The sequence below is a fragment of the Mustela nivalis genome (assembly GCF_964662115.1).
Source record: "Mustela nivalis genome assembly, chromosome: 13".
NCBI classification, from domain to species: domain Eukaryota; kingdom Metazoa; phylum Chordata; class Mammalia; order Carnivora; family Mustelidae; genus Mustela; species Mustela nivalis.
In genome coordinates, this window is record NC_139032.1 from 30,332,758 (window position 1) to 30,357,234 (window position 24,477).

A 24,477-nucleotide genomic window follows, 5' to 3' on the forward strand; every position below is an offset into this window, starting at 1 on the left:
AAAACGAACTGTTACTGAATCATCGTGGTGGAAGAAAAATGACCTCTAACTGGAAAGCTTTTCTACTAGCTATGATACCAGGTCACAGAGGCATCAGAAGGGGCACGGGGGCCTGTCCAAGCACAGGCGAAACTCACACAGCCCCTTCAGGCCCGCTGGAGGGACAGCTGAATGAGGTAGGGTGTTCATCCCTTCAGAAAAATATTTGAACACAGCTGTTACCTTCCTTCCCGCCACCCATGTGGTTGTGTTTTTAAATATGGCTTGAACTTGAAGCAGTTTCCATTTATAAAAATTCTTCAGCAAAATGCTCTTTCCAATAACAATATTCCCATGTGTGCCTTTTGCTTCTGATATTTTTCCTTATAAATGAATCTGCTAAAACAGAGTCTTCTTGTCCTTTGGATTTTCGTGTCCACAAACCAGCTGGCCCCCACGTTGTGGTTCTGGGACCTCTTGCTTTGACAAAAGAACCCAGAAAAGGAAAGCTGCCCTCCTTTTCATTCCAGGGAGCATATCTTACCCCGTTACGACAGTCTGGGCAGGGTTCTGGGCCTGTCCACATAGCCAGGCTCCCCGCAGGAACGCCCAAGCTCCACACATCCCCCTTCCTGCTCCTCTCCATGACCTTCCACCCTGGAAAAAGAGAGAGAGAAAACACAGGCCACCTTGGTAGTCTCAGCCCGAAAATATCAGGAGCCTCGAGGTCAACAATGCTATCATAGAGGCTCCCAACCTTGGCGGGAGTTGAGAACCACCCTTGGAGACTCCCATGCACGGCCCCACCCATCCCAATCAGGGAAGACTCTGGACAGGTAGCACTCCCGCTGGAGTAGCTTTGGAATGTCCTCAGGTGATCCCAGTGGGCCAGTGAAGCTGAGACCCGCTGCCCTGGGGGACACCCACAGCACCCCTCCCCAGGATACAGGGTACCAGATGGGAGCACAAAATGGAATGGGTGTTTGCCAACAGCTGTTTCCATAACACTGATAAGTCCTGTAAGGATTCGGCTGTCAGGATAAACATCTCCCCCTTGCAGATGTTTCCTGTCTGCCACATGGGGATTTGGGTCAAGATAACTCTGAATGGCCTTATTAACTGGAATTGTATATTATCACTCACTTCCAAAGGGCGCCTCCCTCTCAGGCCTAGGGATGGGGAGATCACAGGGACAACGCCTCTTTTGATCATTACAAAATTCCTTCCATTCACCGAGTTGTGAAGTCTAGAACCATAATCCAATAAAGCTTTTAATTTCTTTGTCCATATTGCAGTCTTTCTAGTATGAAGAAAAAAGAGACAAAAACAGAAATGTAAAAATATACAGGCATATGCATGTACACAATATATTGCACATACGTACCCAAGTATATATATGTTAACACATATACGCACATACTTAGAAAGGATTGCAGACTGACATTGGATTGAGTCAGAATTCTGGAATGGGAGCCAGGGGCAGTTGACATTCTTTTCCAGAAGCTAGGAGAGTCCTCCGTGGCAACGTTGAGATTTTCAAGCCAAGAAAATTCTATTAAAGTAGGTTGAACCCAAAGAAAATCATCTGTACTGGAGCAATGACCAGAAAGCCTTAAAAAAAATTTGAAGACATTTTAAAATAGCGGAATTTGTTGACTTGAGCAAGGATGTTGTTTCAGTTGCAGAGATGAAATCTGAAAATGTGAGCACTGCAGTGGGTGTGGAAGGAAGGCTCTAGCTCCCCCATGCCCCAGCACCGGCCATGCTGTGTGTCTGAATGTCCTCCTGATCTACCAGCCCGGGGACTACTAAGGTCCTTGAGGGCAGGCTCTCCTTGTTCATTGTCCAGCACGTGCATGGGATCCAACTAGAGACATCTTCAATCTTAGCTGGAAAAATAAATGAATGACACCACACTTTCAAATGTTCAAACCAAAACTTATGAATTAATTGGGTTTTATAAAAAGGTTTAGAAGTAAATTGCAAAATATTATCAGTATAACCTGCCCCTCTACACACACACACCTTTCCATAATTCCCCCAACCACGAAGTGACAACTTTCTTCTCTGACTCTCCTGAAGAACCATTATAGCAGAATCACTGAAATGCTTTGATCTCTAAAGGCAAAAAATAATTTGAAAAGGGAGTAACCACGAAGTACCTTATGGTGGGTTTTATCATTAAGGAGTGTGAAAGTCCAGGTATGAGTCTCTTCATAAAACAGTTGTTTTATGAACAAAGTAGATTGGCTACTTCCTACCTATAATGTAGGGATTGCAGGGAAATAGGGAAATTATATCCACATACATTTATGGAGGAAAGATATTTTAAATGGTTTTCAACCAATAATCTTGTAAAAATACCCAGGAGACTTGTGATGTGGAGCCAGAAGGAGTCTACGAGGTGAGGTTATGTCTGCCCCAGTACCCTTTGAAGCACTTAGAAATGTTGCAAATATAGAATCTACCCAATAATCTGCAAAGGTGGAAAGGGGAGGTCCTTACTCTCTGTGACTTAGTTCAGCTCTGTCTTTTGAAAGCAAAGCAAAGTATGCATGGAAGTAAGAAATATTTTAGCACTTTTAAAGCAGGGAAAACTTGGAGTGCAAGAGAGATCTGTAATTGTTTTGAATCCTAACATTTCATAGTGCCATAGGAACACCAAAGATTTTGCATACTAGATTAACTCAACCAACTATTCTCTTTTACATTCTAATAAAACTCTCTCTTGAGAAACTTTAAGCAGTCTATGAGTGAGGGCTGTAGAAGCCTGATAGAAGCAGTTCAGCCTCCTCTGTCTGAATTGGGGACTGAAAAACCAACAACCAGAATTGAAGAGACTTTATTTCTTGTACAGATATGTTTGGGGTTTTTAATGCCCTGCCTACATTTATAGATCTGCTTGCAAATAAGTCATACTCATAAATTTATAAAGGGGTTGTTGGAAACTTGGAAAGCATCCTAGGTCCTGTATCTTCTGCCCGTAGCCTACCTCACCAGCCTGACTACCTTACGTGTTTTATGCTTCAGTATCCCTGACTTTGCATTCCGCTGACTGGCTTTGGCTTCTGTGCCTCCATGATTTTGCCCATGCTATTGCCTCTGCCTGGAATTCCCTCCCTTCGCTTCTCTATGAAGCACACACTTAGTCTTCTTTCAGAACCTGGTGCGACCTTATCTAGGACTCTTTTCTTGATTCTACAAATACATTTCATTGCTCCTGCTCACGTGCTCCCTTACACTTCATCTGCTAGAACATGGAAGTGCACTAAGTATTATTACTTGTTCTTTCCACCAGTAACTCTCCATCATTAGTCTGTGAAGACCTTGAGGACAAATTACGTTTCATTGATCTCTGTATGTCTGGTGCGTAGTCCAGCACTTCTTTGGTTCATGATTTAGGATAATCCGTCAGAAAAGTTCTAACAAAATGTAGGAGTGAACAAAGAAAGAGGATATGGAACCCCAGACATGATGCCTCTGACCCATAGAGCAGTAATGGCAAGTCCAAGGATGACAGCTGAGCTGCAGACTGAAAACCACCAGGAGGGGGTGAAACTGAAGAATGGGAGGTCCTAGGAGAAGGCACTTGGTGAGGAAGAAGAAAGACAGAATAGCTGATACGATGGAGATTCCAGGGCAGAGTAGGGATAGAAGGAATCTGAAGCTATAATAATCACAGGTAGTACATAAAAGAAGGGCCTAGTCAAAACTCTAGGAAAAACCAAAAACTTTACAAGAATTTTTCTTTGTAAGAAAAGCAATGGCTCATTTCTTGGAGCTGAAACAATATTTATATAGTGATAAAAATAGAAATTTTGATTGTTAATTTAACTACAAATAGTGATGTATCTGTATCAGGACAGAGATGGAGAGAAGATGTAACTAAGGGCCAGTGAAATCTGAGCCTAAATTGTTGGTAGGACTTATGGAAAAGCTCCTTAAAAGGTCCAAAAGCATGTGGGCATTCCTCTTCTCCTTTCTCTTGTCTCCTTCTTGCCTGATGTAGAGAGTCCAGAGTTTCTACGGTATCTCTGTAATCATTTAGGATCCAGCTTCCTTCTATCTTTCTGCTCTCTGTGTCCGGTTTCTCTTATGTGTGAGATAAACAAATCTTTATCTTATTTAAGAAGCTTTTGCTGGATCTCTGTACTGGCAGCTGAACACAATTCCTATCTGATACAAGAAATACAGCATTTTATTTAGAGAGGTGGAACGAGCCATCCAAAGAAAGACTCTGTCAAACAAGTTGGGGCATGTGCAGGTGGAGGGGGTATGGGGAAGGGTATGCACATTACTGACTGCATGTGCACCCCCATGTCAAGGGGTTAAGAGTGTGCATGTGGGGGAGCTGAGTCGAGGGTGATTCCTCACAGCGGCAGCTTTGCCTAATTCCTAATAGGATACATATGTTTGGCCACTGATTGCAAATGCAGTTTGAATTATGAAATCACTGTTTGGGTCAACCTGCACCGGATGCTGCTGGTTAAACTCCAGGGCTGATATTCTTGCTGTTCCCTTACCCCCTGTGCACTCCCATTTACATATCTCAGCTACTACAGTGAGCTTTGTTCCCTGATATTCCTAGCATGGATGCTATGAATGGTTGTTCAAATCATGCACTGAACTAGTCATTAATGGGACTTTTCTAAATCAGTGACAGCCCCTGTAGGGACTAATGGTGCCTTTTAAATCTAAAGTGCCATGGCTAACAGTGGCTTCCATGGTCTGTCCCCACCTATCTCATCAACCTCACAATGACTTTGTTTGCTTGTGCCACTCTAGCCAGAGTGTGCTTCTCTCTCTTCTTCATATTCCTGAAGCCCAGTGCCACCTCAGGACCCTTGCACTTGCATTGTCTGCCTGGATCAGTAGCTGGGTGTGGGCTGCTCTCAAAATCAGACATGACCTTGAGGGAGACAACTTCCTGTGACTGAGGCCGTGCCCAGAGGGCTGACAACAGAGGATCATCTGCCATTAGCACTCCCAGCAGCTTCATTCCTGAAAGGAGACCAGGCTGGCCCCTCACAGGATCCACCACATCTGTCTTGTTCATCACTGCTTCTCAAGAGCCTACAACAGTACCTGGATCCATAGGAATGAACTTGAAATGTTTTCAGTAAATGAACCTTAGTGGATTGAGAGTCAGGCTGCGTCCTTCAAATGGCATTTCATACTTGTACTCTAAACTATTATGTTTAATCTTAAATTTCAATCCCTAAAGGACATGTTACTTCATTAATCTTGGAGCCGATAAGTGAACAGGAGACAGATCTTATCTTCACTGTCCCAAGGGTCTTACTGCCAAAACAGAGATCCTGACAGAAACACACATTTATCAAGCACTCCTTGATCTCACTCACCCAGGGGTGTACTGTTTGCCTTCACTGGTCACTACTCTGGTGGCAGGCTCTGCCCCCCAGCTCTGATACATCATTGGCTTTGGACCTGCTCTTGCATAATGCAATGCAAAAGTCCTTCTATTCAGGGAATTCCTCTTGGCCAGTCTTCACTTAACCATGTCAGCCTCCCAACCCGGAAACTCCACCTCCCAAAGAATGTTCTATTGTAGCAAGGCCCTTCATTCAGCATCCAAGATGACTCCTCACAGGACACAATATAGGCCTTCTTCATTTATTATAACTTCTTTATTCACAGATATTAAAATAAACTAAAATGAAGATTGACTTGAAATAAAAAAGAGAGAGAGAGAGAGGGAGTGGTGAGCTTGAGAATCTGAAGCATATTTTACTAGGAAATTAAACTAAAAGGAGATGATCAAAAACTTTGACGTTAGGGCTGGCCATGTGACTTTTTCTGGCCACTGAAATATGAGAAGAGATGTGTGTCATTTTTTGGCACAAGCTTTAAGAATTAGTGCAGAATATAAAATGGTGCAGCATGGTAAAGAGTCCCAGGGAATAATACTTGGAATTCCTCCATAAATATTTCTGAGGGAGGGTGACAGTGTTACTTACCTCATAAAAAGGATTTTGACTTCAAAGAGGAATTTATAGTGATAAAACTACATTGGTTAAATAAAACAACAAACAAACAAAGAAACAAAGAAAAAAACAGTGTAGAAGATACCACAGCCTCCCTTTGTCTTGTTTTATCAATGGCGGTCACATGTGTCAAGATGGAGTTCCATCAGCCTGGCTGCTTCCAACTATGATGCTGACCAGAAGTGTCAGCAAGAAGCCGACTTTTTTATGTGAACCATAGAGATGTGGGAATTGTTTGTTACTGAAGCATAGTCTAGGCTCTACTGACCAGTAAGTTCTCTCTCTCTCTCGTTTTTTCTTTGTTTCATCCTATTCACCTCTATAAATCCTGGGTGGTGCTTGGACTCCCTTTTCAATGTACCTTGTGCCTCCCATGTATTTTGTTGCCTTTTCTAGTAACCCGGACGTCTCTGCCCAACCCCATCCCCGCCTCACCCCTTGCCCTGTGATTATCTCTGCTGCTCTGAGAGAGTCCAAGTTTCATAGCCTGTCAGCATCCTGCAAGTGTTCAAACTCCAGCTACTCTCCCCAACTCCTCATTTCCCCCTCCTGGTACCAACCTCTCACAGAGATCCTGCTTCTAGAAACAGCCAAGGGGGAGGAGTGGGCCATGGAGCAACTGCCCACCAGCGTCCCCCATCTAATCTCACACCCCACCTCCCTTTCCCTCATTCATCTCAGAGGTAATATATTTTCCTAAGGACAGGGAGAAAGAGATCCATCTGTCTTGCTTTAAAATTCATGTTTGTGACTAGATAATTCCTTTTTCCAGTTTCCTGTCCCCACTCCTCATTTCAATGCATGGTTCTAACTTCCTTTAAAATATGACTCCAACTCCCCTCGTTCAGGAAACATTTCAGGACTGATTGCACATGAATTGATTCATTCCTTTACTGGTTGCCCCCCGGAACTTGGCTATTCAAGGGCACTGTGTTAATGTTCCCTTGCTGATGAGATCTTTTGTAAATGTGTTCTTTGGATTTCCAAGCTGCCTTTTCAGATTCGATTTTACATGTAGGATTAGCAAAAACAGCTCAGAGTTGAAATACAAGGGGATAAACTAATCTTTCGCTGGGAAATATTAAAATAGTTTATTTTACACACAAGAAGAAGTCATTTAATTGGAACCCTTTCAGAAGCCAGATCTTCTATTTCTTCAGGAAGTGTGCCAAACTCATGGATCTGCACATCTTCGTCATCCACCAAGTATGTGTAACTGACTTAGGAGACACGTTTAATTTTCAATTACTTTCAGTGAGTTGCTTTTATTTTATTTTATTTTTTATTTGTTAGAGGCTTTATTGAAGTCATCTCTATACCCAACGTGGGGCTCAAACTCACAACCCCAAGATCAAAAGCTGCATGCTCTTCCTACTGAGTTGGCCAGGCGCCCACACTTACTTGTAGAGGAAACATTTTGACGCAACTGGCAACATGGCTGATGTTGGATGATGTTACTTGCTTACCCACTTGCTTGTTCACGTGCTTATTAAAAAAGCACTCAATAAGCACTTCCTGGGAACATGGCACTCTGTGGGTAAGGCAGGAGACACCAAAGAAAACAGAAGACAGGGTGACTACTTCTGTGGGACTTGATATTTATTTATTACAACAGGAGGAGGAGGGAAAAGGGAAGCAACTCCAACTTGCCAGTCCCCTTGAACGTGGCTGGTAGATAAACCAAATTTGAACACTGATATTTACATAGTGCCCTGTGTGGCTTCCAATTTTTTGAGCTGTCAGGTAATAGAGTAGGGACCAAGGTGCAAAGCCCGTGAGGGCCATATTACTGAACTAAGGACAGAATAGAAAAAACTGAAGGAAAAGTTGGTTATTTTCTCTCCTTCGCTTCCTTTGCTGTGTTTTATTATGACTGCTCCTTCCATTAATAGCACTCATATACTGGATATCAGAGACAGATTGTGATGAGTTCCTGGGTGATCCTGAGTTCTTCAATGCGTTAGCCTCCCTTTTGGAAGGTGAGATGTGACCCAGAGGAGGCTATCCCTGGTGTGTCAGGCTCTGGAGCCTAGGAGGTGAGGCACAACTGGAGTGGACTCGCCACAGACCTTCCTGGACATTGAATTGGGTCCAGCAAGAGAAGCCCCTTTTCCCTCCTTATCTGTGGAACTGTTGACAGGAGTCTGGAGCTGCTGGTGGCCACAGTGGCAGGTTTGTGGAGATAGCTGGGATTGGAAAGGATGAGTCACACACAGCAAGGGAACCTAGGGTTTGCCATAGTATTCACACTGCTCCCTCCCTGACTTCCTCTTGGCTTGGGTACATGAAGCCAGTAAAGCAACCTCCCCTTTCTTTCTCATAAATAACTTCCAACTGGGCTTCCATCGCTTTCAACCTAACAGATTAAATCATAGAGGCCAGTGAATACTCAATACTTTACACACAGTGTCATTTGACTTTACAAAAAGGAGGTGGTGACAATTAACTTCATTTTGTAAAGAAACCAAAATTCTAGATCATATCCCATTATCTTTACTATCATAGCATCTTTTCCTACTTTTCACTAACGAGCCTTTATTTATTTATTTACTTTTTCAAATTAAATTTCTTCATTCAGAGGTGCCTAAACATCTTTTCATACCCTTGGTCATTTTAAAAACAAATTTCCATATTTCTTCACGAGATTCTTCCTTTAACTTTGGTCTCATTCAAAATAATAGGGGTCCCTGGGTGGCTCAGTCAGTTAAGTGTCTACCTTCAGGTCAGGGCCATGATCCAGGGGTCCTGGGACTGAGCTCAGCAGGGAGTCTGTTTCTCCCTCTCCCTTTGCCCCTCCCCCTGCACGAGCTCTCTCTTGTGCATGTTCTCTCTCTCTCAAATCAGTAATAATAAAATCTTTTTTAAAAAATAATGTATATCAAACAACTACAATAAGTCAGGCACTGTGCTAGATTCTGGTACACCATAATGAGCCATCTGCTCCAAGTTTAAAGTCCACTGAGGAAGAGAAACAGGCAGGCACAGACCAAGTGACCTCACACCGCAGTGAATGAAGGAAGGGCGTGGTGCTGGGGTCATGCACAGGAGGGGTACTCCATTCTAGAAGGGTCAAGAACAATCCAAAACAACACCTGAAATGTGTCAATGTGTCAATGTGTCTCTTTCCTTTTGTCCCTTACTATTATTTTTCATCATCTCTATCTCGCACATCTTTTCCTTGTGCTTGTTCTTCCACTCATGGCTCTTAGACCTGAGTCCAACAAACGTTTACGGACCATCTACTATGCCTTAGAAACTGCCCTAGGGATAAACTGAGAGACTAGTGGGGAGACAGAAGCCAAAAGAGCATTTCACTGAATGTGGATCCTGCTGATGAAAGTCACTGCGGACACTGGAGAGCGCAGACAGGGCTCCTTCCTCTCTGCCACACCCGTGGAGAGGCTCTCTGTAGTTTCCTCCCCTTGCGCCTCTCTCAGAATTGTCACCTGTTCATCTGATTCCCACCCCTTGCCAATTCCCTTCATTTTCTCATCTACAGAGTTTACCACCCTTATTTCCTAATCCCTCTGCTATTTACATGGAAGTGAGGAATATGGAAATAAGCAAAGAGGTTGCTTTTATCCTTTTTTTTTTTTTTTTTAGCAAGTGAAAACCATAAGGCAACAACTAGATCCACTCTGGTATTTGATTGTATTGAACTGAAAAGAACAATGTTCCTTTGTCTAACTCCTCTATTAGCTTCATGCTTTCATCTGCCTCCCGTTTATTTCCCTCATTCATTCCATTCACGCTGTTGTTTTATTTTTGATGATCCTTTGTCTCTAAATCTTTCCTAAGAGTGATGATGGAGGGGAGAGTGGTATGAGTGAATGAGTGAATGAATGAATGATGTACTGAGTAGCACATTTGCAAGAAGGGCTTGAGAGGGTCACAAGTCACCTTTGGCCGATATATTCTTTCATTCTGTGTCCTTGCTTTCTATTAGTTTGTCTCCTCCTGGGCCTCCGTTGTTTCATTGTTTCATTAGGTTTTGCCCTCTTTGGGAGGGCCCCTGCTTGCACCCAGTTCTGTCTGGTTTTTCTGCCACAACTGACTCTCCAAATCTGCAGCCAGACTGACAAGGGCCAGAGGACAGCTCATTTCACTGTGGTTCCGGGAGCCTACATAACCTCAGCTTCCCCCTTCAGCTCTTCCTGGAATTTCAGACATGTGCGAGCTGAGATAAGATTCTGAAAATACCAACAAAACCCAGGCTTCCGCACAAAATAATCCAACAGCTATGATATTCATAGCAACAGCACCCACCAGGGTTCACAAGCCACGACCGAAATGTTCTTGTTGTGCAACAGAATCTGTGGGCTCCCGGCTGTGGAAGCAAAGCACGAGATTTAACTAAATCACACTATGTGTTTCTCAAGCCCTGCGGGCAGCCCAATCACACTAGGACTCACTATTTTATCTTATTATTTTATTTTGTTCTATTTTTACTTTGTGAAAATAAAACTTGTTAGCTTCAAATTCAAAGTATGACAGAAAAAATAAATAAATAAATAAAATTATACTTAGATCTTGCCTTCCTTAGTAGAAGATGCTTGTCTTTGCCATGCTTCACTGTGCACGGCCACCAATTGAGGGTGAAAAGTGGCATTAAATCACACTTAACAGAGCACCTGGGTGGCTCAGATGGTTGAGCATCTGCTCAGGTCATGCTCTCCAGGTCCTGGGATCGAGCCCCACATCAGGCTCCCTGCTTAGTGGGAAGTCTACTTCTCCCTCTCCCCCTTCCCCTGCTTATGTGCTCTTTCTCTCACTCTCTCTCTCTATTGAATAAATACAATCTTGGGGGGGGAAATCACATTTAACAGTTTCTAATCCAGGTCATTTGCTTTTTATCCTCCTGGAATTAAATAGTCCCGGTAGCCAGAAATCTGACCAGGGAGTGTGGAGGAAGAGGAGGGAAAGGAACAGAAGGGAAAAGGAGGGAGAGACAGTGGCAGAAGTGGAAGAAAAGAACTCCTCGAGCAATCTCAGGACAGCAAGGGGTAGTAGGATTCAGCTGGTGTGGAAACTATCCAGAAATAGTCTACCTCCTGGTCAGACGGAACAGCTGCTATTTTGAGCGGAGGAAATCCTGGTCACCTGTGGGGTGTTGATAGCATTGAACCCAACTCCCTACCTCACCCTGGTATCTCTCTGCTTCAACTTCCATCAAAACCTACAAATCAACTCATTTGGTTCACTTCTTTATTCAGGGTTTGGAACCCAATTCTTTCTCTCTTCCGGGACTTTTTTTTTTCCCCCCTGAGTGTTCCTGATAACTTTCTTCTCCGATAGCTATAATATTTGATGTTGCCCGTTCTTCTTGATTTCTACTTTTCCTGGCTTTTTTTTAGATGATCCCCTTACCTCCCAAAGTTGACACTCTCTTTCTTAAAGAACCGAGACACATGCTCCAGAATCCTGGAAAGCACATTCTTATTCATAATCATGGAAAAGACTACCCACTGAAGGTGAGCACCCAGAAGACGATTCCAAGTGAATCATTCCTAAACTATCGCTAGCAGTCATGGGGATTGCCCAGACCACAATGCTGGAAAGATGCCTGGAAGATTTGCTTCAAGCTTACCTGGTAAAACAATCATTTCCCCTCCTCCACATCTCCTCCCATATTCCACTGGGAAGCCAAGATTTTAATTACATGGCATCTCCAAGATTGTAATCAGTATCGTTTAATCGTAAGGAAAATGCCCAGGGCATTTCTTATGTCTGTACAGGACATAAGAAAATCAGGAGTAGAATTGAATCTGCTGGTCATCCCATGGTTAGAGGAATCATGTCATAAGCCTGGAGAGGGAATCCCTTGAAAGTCACCCTAGCAAAGCAGTTAGGCAGGCTCTGTGCTCAGACTGCTCAGGTTCAAATCCAAGTTCTACTGCTGACTAACCAGGTGACCTGGGCAAGTTACCCAGACTCCTTGAGATTCCATTACTTCATGCATAGAGTGTTTCAAAGAGTTTCTGGAACATAGCAAGTGATCAGTAAATATTGGCTTTTCTTATAATTGCTGCCTTCATCATGTTTGCATCAGATTATGAGCTTTGTTAAATGAACAACTAATTAAACTGCACATTTAGTTCCACCAAATATAATTATTAAAATAATAACTAGCTTACATCTGTAGAGCTCCAGCTATGTGCCCATGTGCTGCATACTGGAATAAAGGCCCAGGGACATCGATGTCATTTAATATTTTCAGTGATGCTGTGATTTAGGGACCAGGATTAGCCACCTTTTAAATGGGGACAATGGGGATTCAGGGATGTCATGAACTACCCATCATCAATCCCTAATGTGAAGAGAGGCCATTTATGCATACCTAGTTCTCTGAGTCCATAGCCCATGGAGACTATGAAGACACTATGAGATACTGTCTTCCTATCCAACAGCTTATACAAAGCCAAGGTCAATATGTCAGATGTGAAATGAAATTCAGCCAGGACCAGATTGTGTCTGTATTTGCATGTATATGTTTGCTTAAGTCAGATTTAACAATTAGGAAAAAATCTTAAACATTTCTTTCCTGGACACTGCCCCAGGCCTAAAAGACAGAGATACCTGAGGAGAAAATACTTCTGTGCCAGCAAATTTACCCAGGAATGGAAGTGGACTCCCCATTTGGGTCTCTGGCTATCCTCTTTGTTTGTCTTTGCTGGTTCTTTACCTTGGCTCTCATTTGCAAGGCTTATTTGTCCTGATTGTTAGAGTAGCTACTGAGTCTGTTCTTAGACAGCAAATTCTTTACTCTCAGCCCTCAATTCTTCACCTCTCACCTGTTCAGAATTGTTCAGAATTGTTCAGAATCCCACTGGTGTCAAATCACAGGAGGGCCCAAGAGTCTGCATGAGGGGAAACAAGTCCTTTTTAAAAGTGAGCTTAACACATGAAAAGACACAAAAATGATAAGCGTACTTGTTTCCTGTTGCTTGTCCCAAGTTTGTTACTGCAAACTTAGAAGCTTAAAACAACACAAATTTATTATCTTGCAGTTTTGGACACCAGAAGTACAAAAGGAGTTATAGTAGACTAAAATCAAGGTGTTGGCAGGTCTGTGTTCCTTCTGAAGGCTCTAGGGCAGAATCCATTTCCTCAGTTTTCCAGCTTCTAGAGGCTGACACATTCCTTGGCTCTTGGCCCCTTCAGCCAGCAATCACATCACTCCCACCTCTGCTTCCACTGTCACACCTCCTCTGACTCTCCTGCCTTCTTTCTCCCTCTAGGGTCTCAGGTGATTACACTAGGCCCACCAGGATAATGTCCCCATCTTGAGAACCTTAACTTCATCACACCTGCAAAGCCCCTTCTGTCATGTGGGTAACATATTCCCAGGTTGCAAGGATTAGGATATGGACAACTTTGGGGGCCATCCTTCTGACCACCATTATGGGGCTTTTATCTATTCAGGTTTCTGGGACTCTTACTATGGCCGCCATATTGGTGCCTGTGGCATGGGACCTTCCCTCACAGTGGAAAGGAGCTTGCAGCGCTCTGCACTCCCCAGAAAGTGTAATAAAAGCATGTGGGTCCTAAGTGGGAAATCCTTCCTGAAAGCTTTAGATTGGGAGGGATCGAAACAGCCCTGGTCAGAGCAGTTGAATCATGGCAGAGTAAAAAATGTTTGCCTCTGTCTGCATCCTCCACTGCCTCTGCTTAGGTGGGCCCAAAAGAAGGAAGGAATGAACACAGGGTCTCACCACCATTTTTACATCATGAGACAAAAGCCATCTCGCAGGTGTCTCAGAAAGCCAAAAGTCCCAACTCTGAGAAAAGAATCCATCACACGACCCATGCGTCTACCTCCCTGCCTGCTGTGTCAGTCAGGAAGCTCTAATCTGTGGCCTGACCCCCTTCTTGTCAACAACACCTGGGCCCTTCCCTGATTGGTCTAGGGAGAAGCAGAGTACCTGCCCTTTGGGGAAAACATCCAAATGGCTTTTTTCCAGCCAGCCCATCTTGAATATGCCCTGTACTGGTAAACTGTCCCTTAGGCTGTTTCAGCAATTTTCCTTCTTGAACAAGCAGGGCCTCTAGAGATGATGAGAGTCATGGTCCTCAGATCCACTGGCCTACAGACAATCCCAAACAGAAATGAAATGGAACTGTGGTCCACTTACACATCTGTGATTAGACTCAGAACTTGAGAAGTGGACATTTGGCTGCAGGCTAAATCCCACGGCAGCAAATATTGTCACAGCCCAGGGTTTCCACGGACCCACGGTGTTTCTAAGAACCCAGATGTCCCCTGGAACTTTCTGCATGTGGTTTCTTGGGTATGTCAGCTTTATCTGTAAGCTTAGTGTCCCTATGTTCTGAGGCTAGCTTCAAGCGCCACAGAAATAAATAAGTAGATGCACTCTTCCATGCTATAAACCACTTTGGCTGCCTCTGGGATTCTATTACTATCTCCTCTGGGCTTCTGTTTGGTGTTGGCCACACAGCCCTTCCCTGTGGCGGGCTCTGTTCTTGCTGGGAGGTTGAGTCTGCTGGAAGCAGGCTATTGGACCACACAAGGACTGTTAATAAACTGTTTACTCCACACTGGTGTTCGGGCCGTTACACCCACTGTGGTCCTACTCCACCTTAATGACCGGATCTCTACAGCTAACACCCCCTAATCAGGTACCTCACAACAGGCTGGGGTTTCTTTCTTTAGTCTGGCAAGCTCCTTTACCCTTACATCCTTCCTGAATTTTCTATCCATTCACTCGGGAAAAGCAAAAAATAATCCAAATGTCGGATTTAATCCAAGCAGCTATAAGTGATTGCTTTTATTTCTATAAAAAAAGGCATTGGGGAAAGCAAGACTGTGTTTTAAGAAATGAGTGAGTTTTAGGCAGTACTCCACAGAAAGGGCGGCTCATCTTTCCGGTAAGGTGATGCTCAGGGTCTGTGTACCAACGACAAAGGGGAGCTGACGGCCATTTTCCTGTACAGAAGGTGTTTGCCTACATTTAGTTTTGCCACTTGCACACTCTAAGAAACTTCTTCAGAAACAGAGTGTGAGGCCGAGCCTCCTGGCCAGTGAGGAAGAGAGAAAGACCTTTGTGGCTTGCCCCCTTGGGAGAAGAAACTAGAGATCTAGAGCCACCGGGCCCCGCCCCCTACCTCCCTATGTGCCTCCCTCAGCCATTCCAAGGATGCTGACAGCCATAAAAAATCGGGCCTGTTAGCAACAGGAAAGATCACAGGCCTTGATTCCTGTTGAGCTCCTCCAACAACAGCTGCCATCTGGCTCACCATCACAGACGAATGCAGGCCCTGATTTATGGGGCAGCTCGGGTCAGGGAGTGAGCCACGCGCATTGCCCTTTCCCCCACAAACACCCCAGTGGGCCGGGGCCTGGGAGAGGGCTACTGCAGGTCATCAATAAATCCTGGGGATAAAACAATGCAGAGGTTATTAAAGGGAGCAGAGAGGGGACCAATGTGAGTTATTCCAATTACAGGCATGGTTATCTTCTTCTGTGCAGTTCAAAGCGCACGCACCCTAATGCATTTCAGTGGCTAATAAAAGTATTGGAGGCTTTCTTTCTTTCTTTCTTTCTTTCTTTCTTTCTTTCTTCCTTTCTTTCTTTTTTCTTTTTCTTGAAACCCACAGCGCTTATAAATTATAGGGTAGAGGGGTGTGAAAGATACATGATAGCTTTGAAGCAGCGCTGACAGCCTCAAACTAATCGATCATAAAAGAAGTCCACAGCAATAGGGGATGAATCATTTATCTAAACCAAAAATAGATGGTCACCTTTGGGAGTAGGATGGGGGGGAAAAACCTAAAACAAGGGGTGGGCAACGGGGAGCAAATGTAACATTTCTAGTGCCTCCGTTGCAGGCTCTCAAAGCAGAGGCCCTGCAGATGTGGCTTTGGCTTAGCTCGAGAGGACACGAGGGCCATTCCTATAAACGCAGAGTCAGTCCAGACCACCACAGCCGCCCGCAGGCGAAGGCGTGCTCAAAGCCGATCAAAAGCTTTATCTTATGCATCTTTTCCCAGACAACACTTTCCGCAGAACCCTTAATGGCCGTTAAGTCTTGTTACTTTTTATTGTGCTAAAGTGAAATTGGCCAGAGATTAGAATTAAATTGCATTGATATGGACTGGGGAGGGGCACACAAAGATTTAGCAAAACGATTATGTCCTACAAAATCTGTTAGAAGATGTAGCCACGGGGTCTTGTAGTTTCCGAACCCCGTGGACCACCGAGCGTTGCTGGGGACACCCAGGGCAAGCCGACTGTAATAAACACAGAAAGTCCTTCCAGACTCCCCTGTTGCTTTCACCCACGAAATTGAAGCACTCAGAAATAGTCTGCTCTTTCAAATAGGTTAAGCACTCCCAAGCCATTTGTACACTTCCTTAAAGACAATCACTATTTTTAAAATACCAAAAAAAAAAAAAAAAAAAAAGCAAGCAAGCAAGCAAGCAAGCTGTAGTCTGGTATTGAAAACCAATCCCTAGTTACACTTTATCAGCATTTTACTAGATGTGGGTTTATATGCGAGGGGGCTGGGAAAGAATTGTCTCAGCTCTCCCACTCTTTGCATTTCTCTCCAGGCCCCTGCAGGGTTTGTATGCTGCCATGAGTTAGCCATAATCCCACCCTGGTGTGTTTTGCTTCTCTGCTGTGATTCCCTGGCCATAGGCTCCTCACCTTGGCCAAGCCCTGGACATGGCATTCAAGGCCTCTCCCAATACGCCCTTAGTCTCTAGCCTCACCGCTAGGAGTGCCAACATTCTCACCGCCCTGTGTCCACACCACACAATGGGGGTGGTCCTTCTCCGGCATGCCTCCCAGCCTCCCTGACTCCAGTGGTATCTGCCTAGAGGGCCCTGGCTTCCTCCTGAAGAGCTCTCTGACATGCATCCTTCTAGATGCAGCCCAGGAAATCACCAGTTCACCCTTTCTGTTGGTTGGCATGTTCTGTTGTCTCAGGGGACTTCAAGTCTTCACTCTCAACCCCAGACCCCACTGGGGTGCTGCTCTTGGGGCTTAACCTTGCCACATTCACCTTGCTGCCTCCAAACCACGTGTGTGCATACCCACCCAGCAGGCCGCCTTGACTGATGTGCAGTAAGCGGTGCTTCTGCCAAGTGGGAGAAAGATGCCCAGTGAATGAATGAGAGGACCTGGGCTGTGGGGCAGGGAGCAGACTTGGTCCACATCACCCACTCACAAGCTGTAACAGGGACTCAGAGTGGGCTGCGCTGCCTCCAAGCCCAGGCTTTAGCACAGTGGGCTGTCATTTACCTTCCCCAGACCCTATCAGTGGCCTGTTCCCATAAATTAAAACGGTGAAGGGGCGCCTGGGTGGCTCAGTGGGTTAAAGCCTCTGCCTTCGGCTCAGGTCATGATCCCAGGGTCCTGGGATCGAGCCCCACATCAGGCTCTCTGCTCAGCGGGAAGCCTGCTTCCTCCTCTCTCTCTGCCTACTTGTGATCTCTGTCTGTCAAATAAGTAAATCAAATCTTTAAGAAAAAAAAAAAAATTAAAACAGTGAAGCAGATTTCCCGAGTTCGGTTTTAGGTTCTGCCAGTCACAAACCGGGAAGCTCTGGGGGAGCTTCCTCTTACCTCTGGGGCTGACAGGAGTACCCATCCCAGATGGTTGCTGCAAAAATTAAAGACAATATATACAAAGTGATTAAGATAATATCTGGCACAGAGTAGGAGTTCAATTAATGTTAGATATTATTAGTTATTAGTTACTTCAACTAATGCTCATACACAAAATACTGTCAATTTTACTATCCGGCAATGAATATACTATGCAAATATTATAAAAAAGGATTCTGTCCCTAGAATTACAATTATTCCTTCTAATGCTCTTCCCACAAGAATTTTATTCCAAATAATAAGGAATTTTCTAGAGGTCGTAATTTCAAATATCCTCACCAACAGTCCTCATAAACCATCCAAACATTTGGAAAACAAAATACTTTCATCACCCAAACTATATCTCCCAGACTGCCTCTTTCACCTAAAAGTGGAGCCTAAAATATACATATCTTAATATACTCTCTATATTATTATCTGATGACATCAGATAATTATATGATAAATTAGCAATAAATATCTGATAATAATTATGATGATTTATTATTAATTATCTGATAATATTAATAATTTATAATATATTTTTAGCTTAAACCTTAATTCCTTTTCACACTTGGGAAACATGACCTACATCCTTATGGCCCTCCAGCTCACTGAGGTCATGGGGGCAACAGCCCCATTCCTTATCCACCTGGCAGTCAGGGAGCAGCTGGGTGACCCCTGACCGACAACCCCATCCTCCCGTGCTGTGGGGCCCAGGTCCTGCCACCAGAACCTGATCTCTAGATCAGCCTGGAAAAGGCTGCAATATCACCCAGCTCGTTCAGGCAAAAAGCCTGACTGTACGGCCACACAGAGTGAATGCATGCATGCGTGCATGCGTGCAGGGCCTGACCCGGGGACGCCTACCCGTATGAGCTCTGTGGATGTCGTGGCAGGCAAGGACAGGTCCCTGGCTCCTGCTTCCACTCTGAAAACCCCTCAAGCCGACTCTTGGAAGAGTGTGTCGTCACTGGTGTGGCTACTGTCCCCTCTAGGCCATCAGAAGTCTACATTCGCCCCGCGGCTTCATGTGCTGTGAACTGTTGGATGCGTGTGGTGCCCTGGGATTCAGATTTCAAAACCCTCTCTCCACCATCCACCGTAGCCAGTGTCTGTCTAGGCAGCTTTCAACAGGGCTATCTCTTCACCATACTGCTGGAAGGATTTTTCTTTCCATTGATGAACTGAATGCTATTTGGTTTCCATGGTGAGAAAAGACCCTGGCCTTGGGAGTGGGGCTGGGGAAGGTAGAAGGACCTCCTGCCCAGGTCAGTAGTCCACCTCCGGTGGCTGTGGTTCTGGGCACTTCTTGAGCTGGGGTGAACCTCTTCTGCCTGTTCCTTCCATCCTGTTCCAGGTGGCAGTTCTTCTCTCCAGGGGCTGAAGCCTCTCCCTCACGTTCCCCTCCCTCAGTCTGCCCTTCACATCCCTTCCACAGTCTTTTCCAGCCTGGAAATCAGAGAAGAGTTGCAGGAGATCATTGGAAAGCAACTTCCCCAGGTGTTTATCATATAAAAAAGATGGCGCTGTCTGGCACAGCTGTTGCCACTGCAGCTTCTCCTGGTCGACTTGAAACTTTGATTTATTATCCCAAAGTAAATACTAGTAATCAAATAACAGAAATGTTGTTTTCCCTCTGTCGACTACCCAGCCTCATGATAATTGCTCTTTTCTCCTCTGTTTCTCACCAATCACGAAGCAGTGATGTTCTCTGGGAAATGGGTTGCTCTCAACTTTTACCAACAAGTGTTTCACATAAAGGACAAGCTGTGTCATGGAGATGATAGGCAGATGCTGAAGACTGGAAGCTCACAGGTCAACTTGCCCTATGCAATGTGATTTTAAAAGTGGAGCTTACATTGTAAAAGTAGAGACTTCACATGAAAATTTATATATTTTGGCCCTGTCTTAGAAAATGGGAGAGTTTTTGGAAATGGTGGGCCTACATTCCCACTTGGCTGTAGTCGCCTGGGCAGGCCTGCCCCTCGGCGTCATGGTCTCACACTTCCTCATATCTCTTGAGACCATGGCTGAATGTCAGATGTAATTTATCATTATATTTGTTCTGCTATTTTCCTTATGGTAGAGACATATTTTTTTTCTGGGCCCATATGTTGTGAATTGAAGATGGCTAAAAATTCATTATCATTCCTCCCATCTAAAAGTGAAGTCAGTTTCCCCTTTTGAATCAGGGCTGGCCTGTAACTTGCTCTGTCCAACAGAATGTGGCAGAAGTGATGCTGCATACCTTCTTAAATGGGGCCATAAGACATTCACAGTTTCTTTCACATACTTGGAACACTCCATCTTGGAATTCAGCCATCCCGCTGTGAGAAGCCCACGCCACTTATAGAGGCCATCTGGAAAGAACTAGAACATTCCATTCCACAACCCCAGTTGAGCTCCCAGCCAACAGTCAGCCCAACCGTCAGCCATATAAGTGAGCAATCCTGGATATTCTGGCCTGGTTGAGCCTCCAAATGACCGCCACCCTGGCTAACACACCATGCAAAAAAAGCCACCCAGCAAAGCTCGGTCCACCCACAAAATCATGAGAAGTAGTAAATGGCCATGGTTATTTTATGTCACTAAGTTTCGGGGTGGCTTCTTCTGTAGCAATCACTAATCAAAACACCTTATCATGATCAAATTTGGGGAGGAAAGAAAGGTAGATAAGAAGGAGACATGTCTCAGGAAAAATGGAAGAAAGTAAATGTTTCTGGAACTGAAGACTCTTCCTACTGAATTTGTACAAAAATACCCAGCTTGCTTCAAAAATCTACACTGCCAGTTCTTCAAAGCATGTTCATCGAGGACTCCGGCTCTAACGGAAAGTGGCCACAGATGCCTCCAGACCAGGATCTAAGTTCTGCTTCTTTCTCACTAACCTTCTAATGGTGGGCAATCATCAAATCTTTGACCTTCAACTTTCCTGTCTTTGAAAGTAGGAATACCCATATCTGCTCTGGCAACCTTATATGGATGTTTTATAAATTGCAAAGGACTTTGTAAATGCAAAATATTATTATTTGCATTTTACATCCCCAATTTTTTTAGACTCCTCAACTCTTGGGGGAGCCCAAACGTATGCTACCTTTTAATTTGATATGCTGAGAATGACTCCCATTGGAATATGTTTACCCAACTGATCTTGGATTCCAGATCTATGGAGCAGGGATAACAAAGAGGTTTCAGCTCATGTGCCAAGTGCAGGTGTGTTTATTGCCTGGAGAACTGTGATGAGAATGATTTGAGTCCATACCTGGGAAGGGAGAGGATACATGAAGGCCCTGAATAGACCAGCTCAGCATGAACAAGCATTTTATTAAAGAGCCTTTTCTTTGGTTTTTAAAGAAAATCTGAATGAAATATCAAAGCATGAGTTAGCAGGCCGGATTTGAGCTGTGTTACTGTGACTGTGGACCACTTTAAACTTCTATAATCTCCAGTCTTGTCATCTACAAAATGACATGAGGATGATGATGATGATGATGATGAAGCATTTATTGAATGGTGACTCTATAGTTGATACATACTGTTTCTCTTGATCCCTGCAACCACTTCTTGGAATAAAGTTTGCTTCTTCATTACCTCCATTCTACACATGAAGGCACACATAGATAGAGAAACTTGCCCAAGTCACACAGCTAGTAAATCTGAAAACCAAGATTAGAACCCTGATAGTCTAGACCAAATGTTGGCAAGCTTTTTCAATAAAGGACTAGATAGTAGATATTTCAGGCTTTATAAGCCACACCATCTCTGTGCGACTACTCAGCTCTGCTGTTGTAACTCAAAAACAGCCAGGGACAATATGTCAACCAATGGGTGTGACTGTGTACCAATAAAACTTTATTTGCAAAAACAGGCAGTGAACTAGATTTGGCCTGTGGGCTGTAGTTGGCCAACCTCTTGTCTAGAGAAGTGCTTTCCAATAGAAACAAGGCAAATCACAAATTATAATAATTTAAAATTTTATTTCATTCACATTTGCTAGTCACTTTTAAAAAGTTCAAAGAGACAGGTGAAACTAATTTAATACTATATTTTAAACATAATAAACCCCAAATATTATTTCAATGTGTTATCAATATTTTTAAAATTATTAATGAGATATTTTACATTCTTTTTTTTTTTTTTGTATCTTCGAAATCCAGTGTGTATTTTATACTTAGAACCCATCAGAGCTGGGACCACATGTGGCTGGGGCTGCACGGAGGAACCCCAGGTCTAGAACCCAGGCTTTCTGTCTCCCTCAGAGGCTTTACCAGGACCTTAGAGCTAACACAGGAGAACACACGATAGAAATGCCAGTTACCTTTTTTGATTCATTTGGGTCTCTTGGATGGGTCCCAGGTTCTACCTTGTATGAACCATTTCAAGAGTTTGATTTTAATTTAGCGATTTGGAACTCTGAAGACATTTTTCCTTAGAAACAACACTATAAATGGCCAATAGAGTATTGGACCCTCCCACAAAACCCTAATTAATGGGCAATATACCTGTCAAACACAGTGTGGCTTGAATTACCCCTAATGATCATTCAAAAATGTGATTTTCTGCTAGCTCTAACTAAGGACACCAGGTACAAACTCTAGCCCCAGGCACTATGTCGAAACAGGTGTTCCCCCCACCCGCCCCATCCCCAGACTTTTGTGGCTAGACCACCCTCCGAGATCTGAACCATGGTCCAAGAAATTGCCCCTTGTTGGTGAGAGCTCTGATGCCCAAGTGCCTTGCCCAAATTCTGGGAAGGCTGCATTCCTAAGTCAGAGGCTGCCCAGGCCAGATACCTCTCTTCATCAGTGTCCTATAAAGGGTCTAGTACATGCATTGCATTGTTTCTTTTGGCACAAGTTCAGGCCTGAACCAAGCAATAGAGCATCTAGCAGTAATTCCCAGACTGTGGAATTTAATGGATCAATAAAATTTCCGGGAAAAAAAAAAAAATACAACTGGAGAACCGATATCAAGTGGCCGACTTGTATTTTTTCCAAGTAAACACGTTAAGAGGGGAAAGAAAAACTCTCCCATCCACTGGCACCATCATTTGAACACTAACTGTTACAATGGGATTTTAATGCCAAGTAAAGGGAGGGGAGGCCTCAGAATTAAAGACTTTTTTTCGATGGAATATATTTGACTTTGTAGAAAATTGCTACCGCTTGGGGTTCATTTTTAACATTTTGTCAAGGACCTTAACAACTTTGCTTCCCAGGCACGTCCCTCAGGCTAACATTTGAGAGTTGGGGTGGGGGGGGAATAAAATGGCTCAGGGCAGCTGCATAGGGTAATGAAAGGTCTGGACAGAAAGCAGAGGGGGGGTCGTGACCACAGCAGGCAGTCCCGCCCAGCCCTGAGGTGAGCTCTCCTCCCCGGAGGGTTCTGGGTAAGAGGAATTACCACAACAGAAATCACACCCTTTACTGGCACTAGTATGCATCAAAATGCACTGTTTGCATCTTGTGGTAGACCTCCAAAGCTATTTACACATCCCTTCTACAGCTTTTGATCTTCTCCGAACCTCTACAAGTTAAGCAGAAAAGATACGCTGCACATCTTACAGATTAAACAGTAACCCAGATGGAATTCCAAAGACTGCTACAAAATTTTCCCCCTTTTTGGAGACTTTTTAACTACAGCCCATGTTCAACATCTCAGGAATGGATTTGGAGAACCGGAACTCCTGGAAAATAAGGATGATTCATTCATTTTATAACCTTAGATGTTACCCCATCTGTAGAACAGAAATTACACACTCAATGACAATGAGGGCCTCATTAATTTCTGTAGAAGGGTTTCTGAGCTTCTCTGATGAAAGGAAAAGCAAAGTAGAAAGAATTCTTATGATGTCTCCAGGCTTTGTTGGGTTTTCTTCTCAGTGGTGGGCAGGTCCCAACCATGTCTCTGCTCCCAGCAGGGCCTGGGCTCCTTGGCCCTGCCCCCTGTGCTCAGGCTCCACTTCCTTCCTAAAAGACGGCTTCTCTCCTATCTACAATAACCCTCTCGCTCATCACCACCATGGCCATGCAAACGACGCATGGCGGGCATGGACCTGCGTTTTGAAGAGTTACTTAAGTGATATTTCCTACATTAACCCATTTTAGAAGAGTAATTGTCAATGGTAATCTCATACGGGGGTTTTCCTGATGGGCATGTGTTTGAATTATCCTCAGTTTTCAAAGGCTTGACACACACACACACACACACACACACACACACACACAGAGCCAAATAAGGATGCCAAAAAGCCAGCTTCTACTTGTTCCAGCTCCATAAACAAGCTCAGTGTGGATATTCTGGGCATTATTGAAGTGGTCTGGGTCCATCCCATCTCCCCACCTCTACCCTCCCTTCCCCACATATTCTTCTTAAAACCATGCTTCTGTTACTAATAGCTCTTTCTGAACCTACCATCCAGTGCTTTGAAGTAACTTTATAAAGCCATAGACAGACTGCAAGCAAATGGCAGCGTACGGAGTCTCTGAACACAAAATTATTTTCAGCTTACTGCTCTTCTGCTCTTCACAATCTCTGGAATTTCGCTCTGACTGGGAATCAGCGTTAGATGAAAAGGCTGCTCTTCTTCTGTGGGCAACTAGCAAATGCTCTGTCCTAAGTGCCCCGCCTGCAATGCCACAGGGTCCTGTGTGCAAGGGCTTGCAACTTAATTTAGAGCACACCCAGCAAAAGGAGCATGGAAGGAACTTGGAAGTCCGGGGCCACAGGCAGCTTGGGCAAAACAGTGTATTGAAGGGAGCACAAGAGGCGGACACTTGGACCCCGAGTTGGTCCTCAGGTCAGAGGTTCCCTGAGGGTTTCCAGGATTGGGAGGGAGGAGAAAACATATCTGCGTCTTCAACAAGCTTTCTTGCCTAAGGTG